This window comes from Epargyreus clarus, unplaced genomic scaffold (assembly GCF_041222505.1).
Source record: "Epargyreus clarus isolate Ecla_fem2 unplaced genomic scaffold, WU_Ecla_fem_2.2 ptg000012l, whole genome shotgun sequence".
Taxonomy (NCBI): Eukaryota; Metazoa; Arthropoda; class Insecta; order Lepidoptera; family Hesperiidae; genus Epargyreus; species Epargyreus clarus.
The window spans coordinates 5,994,517-6,014,449 of NW_027332220.1; the positions used below are offsets into that span (position 1 = coordinate 5,994,517).

General features: G+C 35.5%; 1 protein-coding gene across 1 annotated transcript in view; it reads right to left on the minus strand.

The window, feature by feature from the left end:
• The window catches only part of LOC140746216 (uncharacterized), a 487,763-nt gene that overhangs the window by 315,581 nt on the left and 152,249 nt on the right, over positions 1-19,933 (minus strand). Inside the window, exon 3 of the mRNA XM_073078267.1 lies at positions 2,852-2,940. The gene's annotated coding sequence lies outside the window, so the exon portion shown is untranslated. The remainder of the gene's footprint in view (positions 1-2,851; positions 2,941-19,933) is intronic.

The following is a 19,933-nucleotide window of genomic DNA, read 5'->3' on the forward strand; positions in this document are numbered from 1 at the left end:
GTTAAACACTAAAACCATTTAACCAATCTTAGCAACCTTCTATGACATTCGTTCTAACTTAGTATCCGACCTAACAGAAACGTAGTGGCCAACCTCAGTTAGGACTCTAACCCTATCTGGGATTGATTACAAATGTTCGTAAACTCTTACCATCAAGTAGACTGCATGTTCGTTTGTTACTTTAAACTTAACAAAACCAAGCATATAAAATATTAAAGTTTACAGCCATTTACAGAATATTATATTAGGAATATGAAATTGTTAGCTTTACGAATGTTTCCATAACATTCGTATAAAAATAGCTACAATTTTCTCATTCATAATTCATCCAGTTTACGAAGCAACAAATCGAAATCATAGTAATGGAATCAGGACATCAGCAACTCGGAGCGACGTTTGCCCCGACCGTTTTATTTAGAGCACATCTAATTAAAAAAGAGACTCGTAGGTATTTTGGAGAATTTAATTAACATAATTGTAGGAATTTAAGGTGTTAATGTAATTATTTGAATACAATACGCTGGAAATTGTTGTCTAATAATACGTGAATTCCTATAAAAGCGGTGTAGTGAAGTAAGTAAAATCTCAATTTATATAGCTGATAGAACCAATATGGTTCGACCGGGGAAATACCACTGGCATAACTATATCTAGAGTATGGTAATTCTTGCGTTAAGATGAAACAGTGTAGATGCCACTTTACTTATAACTTCATCGTTTTAGTCCTCAGGAGTACACCTATGATCGGTGTTAAGTAGAACCCCCGTTCTGTATCGAGTTGGTTTCAGATAGGGGACAGCAATTCATTTACCATCAGGTGAACCGCATGCTAATTTTACTACTTCAAATTAAAAAAGAATCAATAAAAAAATATAATTTTAAATTAACGAATACTGACAGAATATATTCTTTCATAATTCATTCAGTTTACGAAGCAACGAATCGGAATCATAGTAATGGAATCAGGACATCGGCAACAGCGACGTTTGCCCCGACCGTTTTATTTAGAGCACATCTAATTAAAACAGAGACTCGTAGGTATTTTGGAGAATTTAATTAACTTAATTGTAGGAACAATGTCGCTTGGTCTTTTCCTGTTGCTGGCTCGTTTGCTGGTTTGGTGTGATTATTCGAAGGCTGGAAATTTAATTGTTAACGAGTAGTTCGGCTAGTGGTCGAAAATCGACCATATCGTTGTTTCATTGTTAATTGATGGAGACTAAAGTCTCATTTAGATACTCCCGAACAATTCGCCGAATAAATTGCCGAACAATGACAAGTAAACGCCGAGTAAAATTATAGGCACATAATTCTTTGATCACGCTGAAAATCAGTTATTTTACTTTTGTGTAAATTGTGTGTCTACACACATACTATCGCCATCGACAATATGTGCCAAAAATTAAAACAATAAAAAAATCCTACAGAATACTGGTGGTACTTGCGTTTATTCTTATGTATTCGGTAATTATGTAAAGCGGTAGAATGTAGGAATTATTAAAGGCGGTTAAATAATTCCAGAGTTAAATAGAGCACAAAATAATCTTTCTTTATAATATAAATTTTACTTTAGATATCACGACTTTCAATAAAATCGTAGTCGTGAGGTATAACGTCTTACCGTGTACCGGTGTTAATTCGAAATCTCATCTGTTTCGTTCGTCTTTTTAAACCAGTCGGCATCAGTCCGTTAATTTGCGAATCGTTCCGCCTTCGAAATTCAAACCCGTTCTGTTCGAACTTTAAATAGAACTAGACGATTTTGTGTTACTGTGCTAAATTTGCGCTAAACCACGTAAAGGATGTGACGTCACAAATATCTCTTTCTGCTACAAAGGCTTTTCTGTTTTTTTGTAACTACAAAATTATTAATTTTGGGAAGGAGATAAATAGGAAAAAATATATTTTTTTAGGTTGTCGTTTCATACTTATATAAATGAGTTCTAGGAAGAAAATTCTTAGCTAAGACGATCTTTTGCGTCATTTTATTAAAATTAATTTATTTTCTTACAAGGCAACAAAAACATCGTAATTTATTCCATTTTAGGCTGAATTATTTTATGAATCGTTTAATATTTGATAAATTATGTAACTAACAATTTTATGTCTTTAAAAGTAAGTGCTTCATTTATATTCATTGCCTTTAAAGTAGTGCTAATTTCTTACATTAGCAGTCCATTCGATTACTTAGTCAACGTTTCGTCCGTAGTGATACAATTGTCTCTTAATTTGCAAAACGTGGATTTTGAAATTCAAATAGCTTCTAGAGTTTAAAATCGAAGACTGGCTCAATACTGTTTCAGTCCGCTAAATTAGTAGCTAACCGCATAGATTAAAGACTGATAGGAATTCGATGCGATAAACCGTCTGAATTAGCATGTCTCTTGTTTCAGTTTTCTGTTTTTAATTTCAAAATAAATAGAAATTCGAAACACTATGTGCTAAGCATTAAGGAAATAAAATCCTTCGGAGTGCTTTTTCGTTCTGTGACGTGGACACAAATATGTCTATAAATATTAAAATCCAGGAATTAGTAATTTCGTATTACGTCTAGCCACGAATCGAACATAGAACTTTCTACAAGTTTTCTGGCAGAGTCACCACGCCACACGGATAAAAGTAAATGTTCAGTATACATGTTTTACGTAATTATAGTTGAACGAGTCTAAATGATTTTGGAAGACAATTTTGACAGACTCTGGTGCACTCCTCAAGTCTGATTTAGGTGCGGTTACAATGTTTTATAGGTAAAACATTGTAACCGCACCCAAAAAATTTTATAGGTAAAACATTGTGAAATCGATTCGGTAATATATAAGCTCGTAGTGTATAAATATAATGTAATTCTCACCTTAAGTTATTCGAAGATCCTATTTTCAGCTGCTATAGTTCTTCCTATACAAATTTCTGCGTTGATAAATTGCCTTTAACGACAAGTACCTGTAACAATTATACAAAAAATATAATGGCATATTTTCGAATAAATTGGTAATAATAATAACACTAAAACAACTAAAATTTAAAAACGCTGTAATGAATAGTCGAGCTGTAAATTAAAAATATATTTTAATTAAAAATAATGTTTTGTTGTTGTGGAGTGCTTAATATATTTTTTTATACTAAAATTACCCCGCGGCCCGCACTTCTAACATATACTAAATGATTGTGCAAAATATGTAGGTATCTTATTGAGAATAGAAGAATTACTTGTTCTAACTTTTAACGCACCGATCAATGCTACTTACCAACTTAATACCTTCTACTAAGTATGTAAAGTATTACATGGCAGCATTTTTCTTCAAGCGAACGTGAAAAATACAGTGATCCAAAACTTATGTTACCGCATTCAAGGAAAAGCGCTCGCCTCAAAACAAAGTGTACGAGATCCAAGCAAACTATCGACTTGATTCTGATCTCTGAATAGATCCCATTGTAGTCGAACAAGAAGTAAAGGAATATCTTGTAGCAACAATGTTTGATGCGTTTATCTTGACAAATATGTGTTTAATAAGAATAGAAAAAAAAACATTTATCTGTCGTCATCAATCGTCATCGTCTTTTTGATGGCCCATGTGGTAAAACGATCACAATACAAGTCGGACACGTAGAAAGTTCTGGATTTGATCCCCGGTTAGGCAACTAAGTGATAAATTTAGATTTCTGTTTAAGAATCAGTTATTTGTGTATTTATACGGCATCCATAAGAGGATCTCTGGTTGTTATGAGTGGCAAAAGTAAGTATTATTATCGATTAAATGTTTAATTTAAACGTTAAATAAAGGCTGTACCTACAACTGCTACATTTTGTACGACAATATATCGCCTGTTTTCTCCGTAACTCCACTGTTTGCATAACAAAAGATTCAATACCGATAGCCAATACAAGCATAGTATTATTAAAGTAAAACCAAAATTTAAATAAGACAATCTTTAAAACATTCCAATTTAAGTATGTCCAAAACCTGACGCTCATCCGTATTTTAGTTTAGTAAAGTTAAATCCAAATCCGAACCAACATTACAAGGTGTTTGAACTTGTGTATAAATCTAATTCAGTTGGATCTCTGCGTGGTGCGACAGTTCGAGTCCGTTGAGACGAGTACCGGAGCCACGGGCTTCCTTTAACCAAACTATTCCAACACACTTGATAGATCGACTGCAGGTAACGATAGAACTGAAATGTTGTGTTTTGTTTATACAATGCTTTGGTAACCAAAGTTTGTTTCTCTCGTGTAGTGCTTACGTCACCTTACGAGTTTTTATGTACCATCTTTGTTTATATTTACAATCCCCACAACTTTTCTTGTAATATAACAATAGTGTTTACCACTGTTATATTCTGGTTTGAAAGGTAACGGAGTCTTATATATCGGAGGGTTCCAAGGCGTTAAAAACTTAGTCATCAGGGTTAGCAACGCATCTGTAACCGACGTTACGTTGGACACCAATCCTATCTAGGGTTGTCACATGTATCCATAGGTGGCAGTTGTCACTTACCATTAGGTGGACTGCATGCTCGATTGCTACAATATAAAAAAAACGCTCCCGTATCTTTAGTTCAGTAAAATTTTAAAGGCAAATTCGAACCAATAACTTGTATGTATAAATCTAATTCAGTTGGATCTCTACGTGGTGCGACAGTTCGACTCCGCTGAGACGAGTACCGGAGCCACGGGCTTCCTTTAACCAAACTATTCCACCACACACACTTGATAGATCGACTGCAGATAAAGATAGAACTGAAATGTTGTGCTTTGTTTACATGCTTAGGTAACCAAAGTTTGTTTCTCTCTTGGAGTGCTAACGTCACCTTACGAGTTTTTATATACCATCTTTGTTTATATTTACAATCCCCACAACTTTTCTTGTAAAATAACAATAATGTTTATCACTGTTGTATTCTGGTTTGAATGGTAACGGAGTCTTATTTATCGGAGGGTTCCAAGGCGTTAAAAACTTAGTCATCAGGGTTAGCAACGCATCTGTAACCGACGTTACGTTGGACACCAATCCTATCTAGGGTTGTCACATGTATCCATGGGTGGCAATTGTCACTTACCATTAGGTGGACTGCATGCTCGATTACTACAATATTAAAAAAAAACGCTCCCGTATCTTAGTTCAGTAAAATTTTAAAGGCGAATTCGAACCAATAACTTGTATGTATAAATCTAATTCAGTTGGATCTCTACGTGGTGCGACAGTTCGACTCCGCTGAGACGAGCACTGGAGCCACGGGGCTTCCTTTAACCAAACTATTCCACCACACACTTGATAGATCGACTGAAACACAGAACTGAAATGTTGTGTTTTGTTTATACAATGCTTAGGTAACCAAAGTTTGTTTCTCTCGTGTTAAGCACTACACCGTCACCTTACATGCATTCGTTTGTTTATATTTACCGTAGCCATGCCTTTATCTGTCTAATAACAACAGTGTTAAGTGCTACTCTGTTCCATTTTGAAGGGTGTAGTAAGGAAAGTGTACTCATCTCAGCTCCCTAATATAAAATAGGTTTATTGTAATATTAAGTGAGTAATAATAAAGTTCTATTTGAGCACGCCTAGTTAGTTAATCGAACCATGACTAGCATCCCGTCCCGTAAGGTACATATGTTTAATAGCGTTGTTAAAGATTTAATCAACCATTGATCATAGCGATACGAAATTTTGTTTATGAACGTTTTGTAAAGCGGACTGCATCATGACGTTTGTAGTTTCTGGTTATTGAAGACTGTAATGATAGATGAAGCCGCTAGTTTGCGAGTTGTTGTTGTTGAAGACTATATAAAAAAGAAAAATAAACAAATAGAAATGTAGGTACACATACGCGCATGCATACACACACACGCATGCACACACACACGCGCGCGCGCGCTCACACACTGTATAATACTTTAAATATTTGTATTCAATGTACAATGTCGGAAGAGCGGGGCGCACCTAACACAAGCATGTAGATTGCTTATCAGGTGGGCTCCAATAACTTTTTATATAGAAGGAAAAACATTGTGAAGAAATAAAAATAAATAAAAAAAAGAAAATAAAATATCTCAAAATAGCGTTATTGCTTAGTATTATGAAACCGCTATTCTGCGAGGCCGTAGTTATAGTTTTGTCTTCTTGCGTATTTCCTCACGGAGTTCTACTACAAGCAAATGTCAAAAGCGATCGCAAGTCTACTAGTCCGAAACTTCGTGCAAAGTCCGAAGTTTCGTTCGAAGTTTCGAGAATTTCATACTCCGATGCACGTACAAATGATTATTTTACAGCTAAACCTGCATTATTTTAAGGCCTGCATCATTATAGAACACAAGAACAATGTAACTCATTTATGTGTTAGAACAAATAAGTGCAGTAAATTTTAATGAACATAAATTATCTTATTCTACTATATACTCATTTGGTATCTGAAACCTTTTTTGTAAAGTAACTTAATATAATTAATCAATCCTCACCTACATGAGATAACTAGGTGTACACAAAAAATATCTCGAAAAAAACTGTTATCTTTATCTGTTCCATTTTGCGAAAAATCTTTCTAATTTCGCAGACCGTAATGAGCAATCGAGCGAATATTCGAACGTTCCCAACTCTTTGATAAAATAAAAGACTTGTCAAGAGCGAATTTGTTTTACACGAGTGGGTTCCGTGTTTAATGAGAATAGTAAAGTAAAAAGTTGTTTTGAAAAATACATTAATAAAGTTTCAAAGCGTGAATTTTAAAAAGCATTCATTTAGCAATAAGGACTATACTGTTTTAATAAATTGTGCTGAGGTATTTTATAAAAGGAGTAGAAACTGGCAATAACGTGGATGTATTTTTATTTTTATAAAAACACAAGTTATGATTTGTATCCGAAGTTCATATTATCGAATACATTATTTGTCTTAAAAATGCTCGTTTCTCTTCTTTATAAGAAACAATATTAAATAAAACAATAAAACATAAAAGTCGTGTATTTCAATGATTTGATTCGATTCCTGGCTAGAAAATTATCTCCAATTATTTAAAATGAGCACTACAGGGCTAGAAATATTACAACAGCTGCTTTCGACTTTTTTAGCTTTTACCTATACTTTCGTATTTGACTATTTCAGTAGCAAAAATCATCCTGTATGTATTATGTCAGACGGCAAGACAACCATGTCTTGTTCCATTTATCCTGTAATGGAGATAACCTATGAGCCACAAGAGCGACAGCCTGCCCTGATGACAGTCGGCGACAGTCGTTGACGACAGTCGGAACAAGTCGGTAGCAGCTGCTGACGCCAGCCGGCAACAGTCCATCGCTTAGGTCGTTAGAAAGTGCCACTAACCGTCGGTGGCGCAACCCGGCGCGATCTATCGCTCGTATATAAAAGTCGTCAAATAGACGGAACCCTAAAAAGGGTCCGCAATATCACGTTTGAAAGCGAACGTACAGTGAACACCAATCGCCATTGTAATCCTCTTATAAGTACTTACAGGCATTTCCAAGAGTGGAAAATCCAAGATAATCTGTCGACGACATGATTTTGAATTTAGAACTCTCAGTTTTTACATCCACTGAGATGGATTCGAAAGCTCTCGCGGATCAGTGTTCAACCATTCTCGATGGTTGCCGTCAGTAATTCGTAAAAGCTCATAAAAGCTTCTATTCTTTATAACAATCCCCGTTTCAAAGTTTATTCGGCAGGATATTATATGGATTTCAAATGCGGCTCGAAAATAATCGTGTCCTTAGGCATTTTATATTCGAGTTCTAAAGTTCTTTTTAAATACCTACTTGGAAAGATTTTGACTATTTGGATAAATGATATGAGTAGTAAATTAAGGTAAAGTCCACTATTTCTGCCTAAAGTTGTCTAGTCCATGTGGCAGTCAAAGCAATATTCCAATGGTATTAAAATTTTAAAAATTCTCTTCTAAAGCCTTTGGTAAGTAAACAAGCTTGTTATTCTTTAGTTTATTCTCTAACACCTTTTCGATGAGTGGGACAATTTATCAATGAATAGAGTTATGCGTCTACTTTTAATCTGTAGGACTACCATGAGTTTACAAAAGTATTACTCGCTAGCGACTGCGTAAAATAAATGTATGAAAAATTGTACAGCGCCTCTGGTGGTGGTGGTGGTGGTGACTCGTAGAACTAAAATCCGTAGTGGCGTAACTCGATACGTAAAAAACCTATCGAAATCAAATCGCTAGCGAATGTCATTATGATCTATTGCCATACAAATTCGGTCCCATGAGTTATTAATTTGACAGACGTTGTCAAGAAATACCGTAACGATAGTAGTTATGTTATTCACTAGCAAAATGACAATAGTTTTCTATTTACCATTTCTATAGTGGCGTTTCTATGCCAACTCATGGTAATGCTACTGGAAGTGTTCATCTAAAGATTTTAACAAGTCGATGAAACAAATGCCGGTCATCCAAGCTCGACATTGTGCATCATATGTTACAGGAAGCGATCTTAGTAGATTTATCGTTCGGCCAGTTAAGAAATAGGCGTATTAAACGAGATGACGAAGCGTATTAAGCGTTAGGAATGTATGAAAACATGTCTCAAAATGCAGGGACTTGCGTAAAATGGCGTATTATGCGAGAAATCGTATTAAGCGTGATCGTATTAAGCGGGTTCTACTGTACTACTACTTACATCTCGTTTTATAAGATTGAACAAGAGCTTGCAAGCCACCTAATGGTACGTGGTAACTGTCGCGTATGGAACAAGCCCTTAATAGAACGGAGGTTCTACACAAAGCCGAACACAGATGTGTTATGGACCAAGGACTAATATCCTTTTGTGGTTCGACTCTAGCGGCACAACCGCCACACCTATTTCTGCTTAATGACAGCAGTGTTAAGCACTGTGTGCTACAATCTGATTTGAAGGGTGTGGTAAGGGAGACTTTTCCGACGCTTTCCAGCTTAGTACCTCCCCGAGAGAAAAGAAGAAGAACCAGCAGGTTCTCAACCTTTAAATCAAATAAATTCGAACATTTCTCCCCAAACTCAAGAAAAATAAATTAGATATCTAGAGAGGCGTATGATCGTGGGACTATGACGTGCCTAAATGAATTCTTATTAGGGTAACGTCCGAAGATCCTGCAATAATGGATCTCGCGAAAGTGTACAGTCATCATCCTAATGCCCTGAGGTCTATTGTTTTTATACATCTATCGATAAAATCTGGTATAGAAATGATGGGTGACAATTCAGAATTTAGCAAGATAATGACTGTTATTTATTTTTTATTAGTTTGAAAAATTGTTATCCCTGTAGTTTCGGGACCAGAATAGGGCTACGGTATCCCCTGCCTGTCGTAAGAGGCGACTAAAATGGGGCTTCCGGGGTTGCGGACGGCAAGAGTGGGAGCTCGAACCGCCCGATAAGCGACCCCAGGAAGGGCGGCGGTATGTGTGGTCGAATACCGTCATACGCACCAGACGGTGGGGACCAGAAGTTTGAAAGGTTGTAGAATATGTATGGACTGGGGAAGTACCACTATTATTTGTAGCGTGGCTGTTCTAGCGTTTTGGTGGAAGAGTGTGAGTGCTGTGTGACTGATATTTGAAGCGACTATTTTAGTCATTACGCTGTTTGTCCACCGCAACCGTCACTGAGCCGATACCGATAATTAATGACGGCGCCGAAGTAGCGTACATACATTTACTATAGTCGCTTATCCAGCGCGCGTCCGTCACCCAAGCACCGTCATTCCGGCCGCCGATATTCCGAGTAGATCGGCGTGATCGCTAGATCGGCACCGAGATTTTGGCGGGCCGATGTGGCGGCAATATAAAACACGTTGGAACTTGTCCATACACTGCCGACACACGCGTGACAGCAGGAGCAAAATAAATCGCCGATATCGGTCGCGGTGGAGAAACTATCGCCGTCACCACATTTTAAAATCGGCCTCAAAATAATCTCGTTCTCGGTATCGGCTCGGTGACGGTGCGGTGGACAAACAGCCTTAGGGCTGGCCTATAGTATAACCACCGGTATATAGTATAGTAGTATGGTGTATAGTATAGTAGGCCCACATAACTCTGTGTCGCTCCCACGGCACCGAGTACCTTTCGAAGGTTTCCCCCCCGAAAACAAAAAAAAAGTGGCTTTTAGGTAGATCCCTGTTCTATATGGAGTTGGTTACAAATTTCCACTTACCTTGAACTGGACGCTCATTTGCTAGTTTATTCTTATTAAAATAGGTTAAGGGTTGCAAAGTTTTGCGTTGGAGATATTCCAAAGTGGAAAAGTCAGATCTTTATATGAGACATTTATGACGTCATAGGTATTACCAATAAAACCTTGCAAGTAGCATGGCTAATTATTCAAAACTAAAGATTCAATTCAATCCAAGAATGTTTGAAAATAGCTTATTCGAATCTAATTTTCCGTAACTTTGTGATCGGAATACTTCTTTAAATTTTAAGACCTCAGCCAATCAACGATGGAGCAGCATAGTGGAGTACGTTCTACGTTCAACCCAGCTGTGAGGAGAGAAATATGCTCAGCAGTGGGCCAAAAAAAATTACAGATATGAAATTCCCACATTCAGATCCGCCAGTTCAATAAATGAACGACAAAACCTTACCTAAGTATAATAAAACAGACCAAATAGTACATTTCAAAAGAGGACAATAAGCCTACAGGCTTAAACAAAAGGCATTATCGTCTTTTTGGCTTGCAGCGCCTTATCCGCTGTCCGAAACGCTCGCCCCAGGCTCCACTTCCTTTGAACCCGGTGGACCGGAAACAATAAACTTTCAATAGATCTTGGACAACTTTTTGGTCGCACTGTACAAAGTATTACAATAATAAGTTTACAGAATTTCAGTAATACGAGTGGTGAATAGAAATTTATAATGACTCAAATTTTGCATTATATAAGTTTTATTTATGTAGATTTGTTTTTAACGATAAAAGTGGATTAGGGAATAGGGGTAGAACCCTTTGTGGTTCGACTCCGGCGGCACCACCGCCACACCTATTTTTACCTAATAACAGCAGTGTTAGGCGTTGCTGTGTTCCGGTTTGAAGGGAGAGTTTGTAAGGGAGACGGACTTTTCCGAGGCGTTCCAGCTTAGTCCTCAGGGGTAGCGCCGCATCTGTGGCCGACTTCACGTAGGAATATCTAATACTATCTGGGGTTGATTACAGATGTCCATGGGCGGCAGTAGCCAATTACCATCAGGGGGACTGCATGCTCGTCTACTACTCCTATATTATAAAAAATAATAATAATAAATAGGACACTTCTACTTATCAGTCACTCTATGAAATGGTTTTAATCAGTATACATAATTACATACTACCTCCTTTGATCTCTGCAAAAGCAATCAATTGAAAACATAAATTCGTTTCCAATTGGATTACAATTATTTCGGGGAAATTAAACTTATAAAGGTTATAAAGGCAAAAATAAAAATATTTTTCTGCGCGATTTTTCTTTACATCTCAGCAAATAGCTTTAATATGCCACTAATTATTTTGGAGCTGACAAATAGCCCGGTCAATTGAGACATAAAAATAGTGATAAAATAGCAAAAATTCCGGGAAAGCTAAATTTCCGTAGAGACTTTGCGTTTACCCTTACAAGTAAAGTGTCAAAAGTTCCAATAGATTTCGAGAAAAATCCAAAAAACCTAAATTTTTGACGTTTGACCCCGAATAAGTGCCGACGCACACATTGGATCGATGGGGACATTTGACACTTTATTTGTAATGGCAAACCCAAGGTCTCTACGGATATTTACTTTCCCGGAATTTTTGCTATTTCAATTGTCTAATTTGACCGGAATAAAATATTCGAATTGCGTTTAAACAACGCTTTAGAGTAAATACGATACCATGCTATCATCTTATATATAAAATTCTCGTGTCACAATGTTAGTTACCGTACTCCTCCGAAACGGCTTTACCGATTTTCACCAAATTTTATATACATATTCAGTAGGTCTGACAATCGGCTACTATCTATTTTTCATACCCCTAAGTGATAAGGGTTGTTCTTTAACCTTAACATTTTTTTAAGGGTTGTTCACCCTTAACATTTTTTTATTTGTATGGCAACACTACGTTTGCCGGGTCAGCTAGTGGTGTTGGGGAAGCCGCGTTTCTGTAGCGCGTCTGCCATGTTTGCGGAGGCTCAGATCGATGACTTTTACGCAATCATCCGCAAACTTGTGGCGTCGATGATGATGCGAGTTGTGGGGAGGACCAACGCCCTCTTTAGCACATTGGTATGCACTCTCTAGGCCTGCTGGAATGGTGTACACACACGAGCCAACAAGTGTGTGAGTACTTAGAATTTAAGTTTTTTGTTTTAATTGTCTTTACTAACATAGGCTAAGTTGTTTTTAACACTAACCCCCTTGTTTGTTTTTTGTACACTAACGTTACATTTAAGAAAATATGTACTAACCAAATCTATGGACTGTAAAAAAAATTGGTCTGAAATAAAGAAATATTATTTTTATTATTATTATTATAAATTATATTCTATTAGTAGAGTTCATGTAACTTTCTTTATTATTTTGTTTGTGAGGGACTTATTATGTATATGTGAGGGACTTATTATTTTGATGTGAAGGACTACGAATGTATGTGAGGAAGATAATGAGCTGATTTTACATGATTAGGTTAATGAAGTTATTCGTAAACCAATTGGTGGACGCCCTAAGATCGCGAACTAATATTTTTATGGATATCAAATAATACTGTATTTGGTAATAATACAAAAGAATGACGTTAATAAAAATATTGTTTATAAAACACACATAGACCCACTCTAGGACTCCCTGTGTTCTGGACTCACACTTAACGAATTCATAGATAGACATCCAGAGCCAGAAATTTAAATAAATTATGATTTTACATATCTATCTGACAGGAATCGAACCTGCAACCCTCTGCCTGTACTGATAATTATTATTTGAACGCGTCCAATTTATCAAACCATTTTTTCAAAGTCAGTTATCTTAAATAGTGCTACGGTGAAACGGCGGTATTTCGATAAAAACGTATATAAAATAACGTAAAGGAAAATAAAGAACGCTCTGTAATTCGGGAAGGCTTTCAAACGTGAAGATTCGAACAATTCAGTCGAACGCACTGACTTTATATGGCTAGTAATTTGTTGTCAGACTAACTACTTTATGACACGATTTTGCGATTATCGTGCAATTATTATCGTAGGAACATCATGGACTAGTAGTAAGACTGATATATAACTATTTAATTGTACATTTGCAGTTAGCACAGCATCAATGCTATTCACTTTTAAATATTAAATTAAAAGTAGGAGAATAAATTTTAAAACATATAAAAAAAGTAAAATCCTTTATGTACGTAAAAAAATATTCTTAAAGTTAAAGTTGTAAGTTTGACGACCACTTAATTGGTCTTTCCTAAAAAATCTAAGTGTAAAAAATAATAAAGATTTTCATAACTCTGTAGATAGCATTGAAACCCGTCAATAAAGTCTTGATTTATTTCAAACAACAAACCACTACGACTGATACGACGACTCAAAGTGGTAAGTCTATATAATCCCCTAAAGGCAGCAAAAAGGTTCTGAAAAGTTCACTATCAAATAGAGTAGGTAGGGCTCGTTAGGGGTGGCGGAATTTTTTAATTATACGGAAGCGAGTTCGCGCAATGCGGTTTAAATCAACTCCACTTTTATTTTAATAAATCAGTTGGTACCTCATGACTATAGGGTTGCCACTACAGCCTTTTGAGAAAAATCTTTTGTATTGAACTTTTAAAATTTTTCAATGCTTCGCCTTTTCAGCTGTTTGTTGGTGTTATTCAATTGTATAATGAATACTCTGCATTAGCATTGAAAGGGCTACCAAATCGTTCTCATCCCGAGAAACACGTGCTCAGTAATGGGACCGTATTAGGTTGTCGACAATGTACGATAGGGTCAGTTTTAAAACGATTTGTGTAGTATCAAATTCCTAGCTTTTTACCCAAAAATACTGAAAAAATAAACAAAAAAGAAAAGAGAAGCAAAGCAAAAACAGTAACAATTAAATTAAAATAAAAAGAAAATACAATAGTGAATATAGAAAAAAATACTAAACAGCGAATACCGGCATTTACCCTAAATTTACGGATTCAGTTGTAAAGAGACCAAAAATACTGTCTCCCCAAGAGTAAAAATTCGGTATCTTAAATATTATACACACCTCTGAGATAGCATTTAAATTAAAATAAAAAAGATAAAAGTAGATAATCAAATTTTAATAAATGTCGAATACCGGCATTTACCCTAATGTTATTTCGGATTCACTTGTAAAGACACCAAAAATACTGTCTCCCCGATTTCAAGAGTAAAACGCTATCTTCACTGGTAGTTCCAGTTTTATAATTTGTAGCACAAATTCTTATTACTTTCCTTACGTTTCATTTCATATTTCATTTTACCAAGATTGAAAAAAAAAAGAAAAAGTATAATGTCAAAAAACAAAGTAAAAAGTAGAAGGAAGAAAATAAATTCATTTATACGATAAAATAACACCCATGATACAATAATAAAATTGAAATATAAATGAAAAGAGAAAACACTATAGTAATCAAAATATCTAATAAATAAGTATAGAAACTCAAAATAAAAAATAAAAGATTAAAGACGAATACCGGCATTTACTCTAATTTTATGGATTGAGTTGTAAAGACACCAAAAATACTGTCTCCTCAAGAGTAAAATTTCGGTATCTTAACATTTAAATGTTATATACACCGCTGAGACACCATTTAAATTAACATAAAAAAGAAAACAAAATAGATAATATATTTTTAATAAACGACGAATACCGGCATTTACCCTAATGTTACCGATTCAGTTGTAAAGAGACCAAAAATACTGTCTCCCGGATCTCAAGAGTAAAATTTCGGTATCTTAACATTTAAATATTATATACACCTCCGAGACAACATTTTGTAAGTTTCTAATGTAAATTTACTCTGTTCCGCGGGGAATTTTATTCTATTTTTCAAGACGTTAGAGGTGGAGCTCACATCTCTTAGGAATTACGAGAAAATAATTTTGCCGGAATGGTAATGTAGTAAAGTTGTTATAATATTGGGTGAGATAACAAGGGATTCTACCTAACATTTGTTAACTGAGGCTTTGCCTATATAAGTTACTTTCGTTTCTTTGCCTATATAATATAAGTTAAATAATGATATTATTATAAATATACTAGCCAACCCGGCAAACGTTGTGTTTCCATATAAATGAAAAAATGTTAAGGGTGAACAACCCTTATCACTTAGGGGTACGAAAAATAGATAGTACCCGATTCTCAGACCTACTGAATATGCATGTAAAATTTGGTAAAAATCGGTAAAGCTGTTTCGGTACGGTAACTAACATTGCGATACGAGAATTTTATATACGAGTATAAGAAAATAAAATGTATAATATAAACACAGCGTGAAATATTGAAGTGTTTTGTCAATCTGTGACTGAGTTCAGGTAGAACCACTTTTCTAGTAAGTAGTTCTGGTAAGTAGCTACTGCCATCCAAGGACAGCTGGAATGAAACCCCGATAAGATTGGATTCGGTGACACCAGATGTGTTGCTACTCATAAGTACTAAAGTGGAACGCCTCGGTTAAGTATGTCTCCCTTTCCACACCCTTCAAACCAAAATATAGCAATGCTCAACAGTTATTAGGCAAAAATAGGTAGAGGGCTTTACGACCTTACTTAAACATCAAAATCAAAAATTCTAAGCTGCACTGGTTAACACACCAATCAATCTGTCTATTACAAAACTATTGAAAGAATTTTCGCAGTATCCATTCAGTTACGATCAAATTGAAGTTTTTTATTCCAGCCTTTTCATAAAAGTAAAAAAGTGGCCAATATAGAAAAGAGGAATTACACAGCTCGCTCATATAGCTGAAAGTAGAAATAGTTTCTAACGGAATTCAAACTGTTTGAACGACCCTCCAGCGTGGATTCTAATGGCACTTACGCTATTTTCCTTTCTCATTTGTATCGCTATGAAATGTAATAAGTTTATTGATTTTTTTGTTCCAATTTCATTCACATTTTATGGTTTTATAAAAGGCATTCGATATATCTCAAAAAAATAGTTGTCTTTGGTGTATAGACCAGTATTTTTACTTCCAAATATAAAATAAATTCGCATATTACAAATATATCTATCTCCTTACTTTATTTTAGTTTAACAAAATAATCAGGGCTGAACATCATATAATATATTATCTCAATCTTCAACAATCGACATCAATCTATTGATCGATACTCAAAATGTACCAAAAACTTCGCTCAATTACTACAAATGTGTTAGTTGTAAAAGGCGTGAAATTAATATGATTATATCTAAGGGCCTCTTTCCTGTCACGCGGACTAGCGCCCGGTGCGAATCTGCTCCGCATGCGTGCCACACGCATCCTATAATAGATGCCTTTTAACTCATATGTCATAAATCGCGCACAACGATAGGCACACACATGAAGGACGCCGATAGACTGCAGTAAAAGCTCTTTTCCTATTGCACGCCCACACGCGAGCCCCCAATTAGACACACGTGAAATAATTAGCTGCAGTCTCTTAGTGACCTGTGTGTGTATATGTAGGTATAGGATGCGGGCGTTATCACGCGTGACAGGACAAATGCACTAACATAATTCATGCGAGTAGGACATGCAAGATGCATGCATGCATATATCCGCGTGACAGGAAAAAGACCCAAGTTAGGACAAATATTAAAAGAAAAACACGGCATCTATTGATAGCCATATTTTCAGTATTGTGAGCACATTCGTCTCCTGTTACCAATTATTCCGCACAAAACATTTTTCTTTAACGAGATTTCCTATCAGATGTACGTTTGGCGTATCGTACGCTATTTTTATATTTCAAACAATAGGCTAATTGACTTTCCGTTTGTATTGTCTGTTAAGAACACGATAATAGGTGCTTGTTAAGGGAAGGTCACGTTATAATGGACTTTATAAATATCAATCGCAGTGATAGCCTAGTGGTTAAGAAACTCGGCCTCTCGAACGAGGGCTCCGAGGTTCAAATGACATCACGCACTTCTGATTTTTCAAAGTTATGTGCGTGTTAGAAATTAATTATCATTTGCTTGAACGGTAAAGGAAAACATCGTGAGGAAACCTGCACACGTCAGATATTTATAAAAAAAATCTCAAGGGTATGTGAAGCCTACCAATACGCACTTGGTCAGCGCGGTGGACTAAAGCCTAATCCTTCTCATTCGGAGAGGAGACCCGTGCCCAGCAGTGGGACGATAATGGGTTGATGATGATTATATTGTCTGTTAAGAACATTCCCATAGTAGGGGCTTTGTAAGAGAGGGTCACGTTATTTTGGACTTTGATAAATATTTTTGTTAACGAGCATAAGCCAGTGTTAACAGAGGACGACGTTCTGAGTTACTGCACGGTCGAAGACGAAAACAAAGGAAGTTAGACACAAAGAAAATACCTTTAGAATTAATGGAAAGCAATGATATTTTATTTAGAAGACTAAACAGGATGTCAAATAAACTTAATTTTTTTACACAACATAGTTAAATAGTTCTGATAAATTTTAAGTTACAATCATTTCAGAAAAGTACCACCATTTCACGCATAAATCAAAAAACGCAAGCTATTCGTTATGACTAAAAACAAATAGTGATAGTAATATTATTTACAATCCCGACATCAGTTTCAAAAAATAGACACTGATTTAGAAGTAACTTGTTTACACAAAAAAATATGTAATATGTAATAGTTTCACAGAAATTAACAGATCCTACGATATCTAACATCTCATCTGTGTCTCCAAGAAATTTATCCGTATAAAATTCTAGAGATAAACTAAATTAACTAAAACATCTTAATCAACTAGTCCAGCTTAAAACGGAGCAAGTTAGTAATTTACCCAACTTGAACCCACATAAGTAACGTTGCTCTTGAAGAGCTGAGCTGACTGAAGATACAATTATGCTCCTGAATCCACACGAATAATTACACAAAAAAATAGTTTCACTCAAATTCACGAATTCAAAGAATTCTAACATCTCACCTGTGTTCAAAAAAAATTAACGGGTTGCACTCTGGGAGTACCGACAGAAGTGAAGACTTTCAAAACCTAACCTAAATAAGAAAGTATAATAAATAAAAACTGAAACTGACAGCCATTGACATATTTTTCTATACACCGGATGACATGTTGACTTTTGAAACTGCAAACTGCTTTGCCGTCTTACGAATTTTCGATCAGGACACGTGATCCTGACGCGAGTTTAACATATTTTACCCATCACAAAGTGCACAACGCTAAAGAACTTTTCACTTCAAAATTCTACAGATATAAACTAAATTAAGTCCAAAACATCTCAATCAACTAGTCCCTTAAAACACGGAGCAAGTTAGTAATTTACCCAACGTGAACCCACATAAGTAACGTTGCTCTTGAAGAGCTGAGCCGACTGAAGATACAATTATGCTCCTGAATCCACACGAATGTTTGTAAAGGGCTCCTCCTTATTTGTGTTACACTTAGCCAGGGCAGGAACAACACAATTGGATCGAAACGTGATCGTCTTTCAAGATTCAATTAATTATAAAAATACCTTATAAGATTAAAGTAGTGCCTACGTTGTTTTGTAAGTAATATGTAATTAAGTCTAGCCAGACATTTGGTTTAATTACTGTGGTTTTTGAGATAGATGGTTATAGTCTGTTTTAGAACTTAACGCAGGTTTTTTTGTACAATATTGTACTTGTATTATATAGGCATCTAGTAATTACGTTTTAATTAACTTATTATACAATATGCTACGTGACTTTTAAAATTTTCTTCACTAAACCTACTCTTCATTCCAAGTATCTTATGAAAACCGTCTGCTCTTGAGAAGCTGAGACAACTGAATGTAAAAAAATATATTTTATATAAGATATGCATATAATTCACATGATGCAAATAGACATCTATAATCACTGGGCATCACTACAGTATCGTTAGTACCTGTTACATATTAAAATTTAAGAATAACCCGATAATATAAGTCTAAAATACCGATTCTGTTATCGTTTGACCCGACTGCATAGGGGTAAATGTTGTTCGAGCATATCTACCACGGACCTGTATCTCAATACAAATACAGGTCTGTGGTATGCGTAGTTATGTACAAGTAAATCTCATTCTTTGGCTTGAGGGATTTTGACCGTCACTGGATTTGACTAAATTATGGAATGACATAAGCTACATTTCGTTAATTTACAGTTAATTATAATAGCATATAGTATTATACACATATACATGCCTATATACATATATTTTTTGGAATGCTTCTTTGAAATAAATTTTTCTTTGTTTAATTATTTTGGACGCGTCGGGTTTTTTATACGAATTACTAATTACGGATATCGTACGGTACATGGTTCTACATTTATATATAATTCTTTAGAATTATGTAACAAAGTATGAAATCAATATGAAATTGATACGATATTATGTACCTCGATACAAAAACAAGTTCTGTGACAAATAAGAAAAAGTAGACGATAAAAATATAATCGCAACTAGACTTGTTTAACACTGAACACATAAAAAGTTAGCACATTTTGTACGCTCAATCTGCTACTATATTTATCACTAGAAACTTTATAGCCTGATACTATACAGACGAGTTGATGATCGCAGAAAAATATGTATGACAACAAACATGTTTACGGGAGAAAAACAGATTTCAGAAAATGAACTATCCGTCTCATTATGAGGGGAGTCCCGTGCCCAGCAGTGGGACATTGATGGGTTGATGATGATGATGATGAAAGTATAAATGAAATGATTATTTATCAACTGATTTTAAACCCCGTAATCGTGAGTTGTGACTATATCGGAAGTAAGAGTTTGAGGATCAAACCCCCGCCAAGC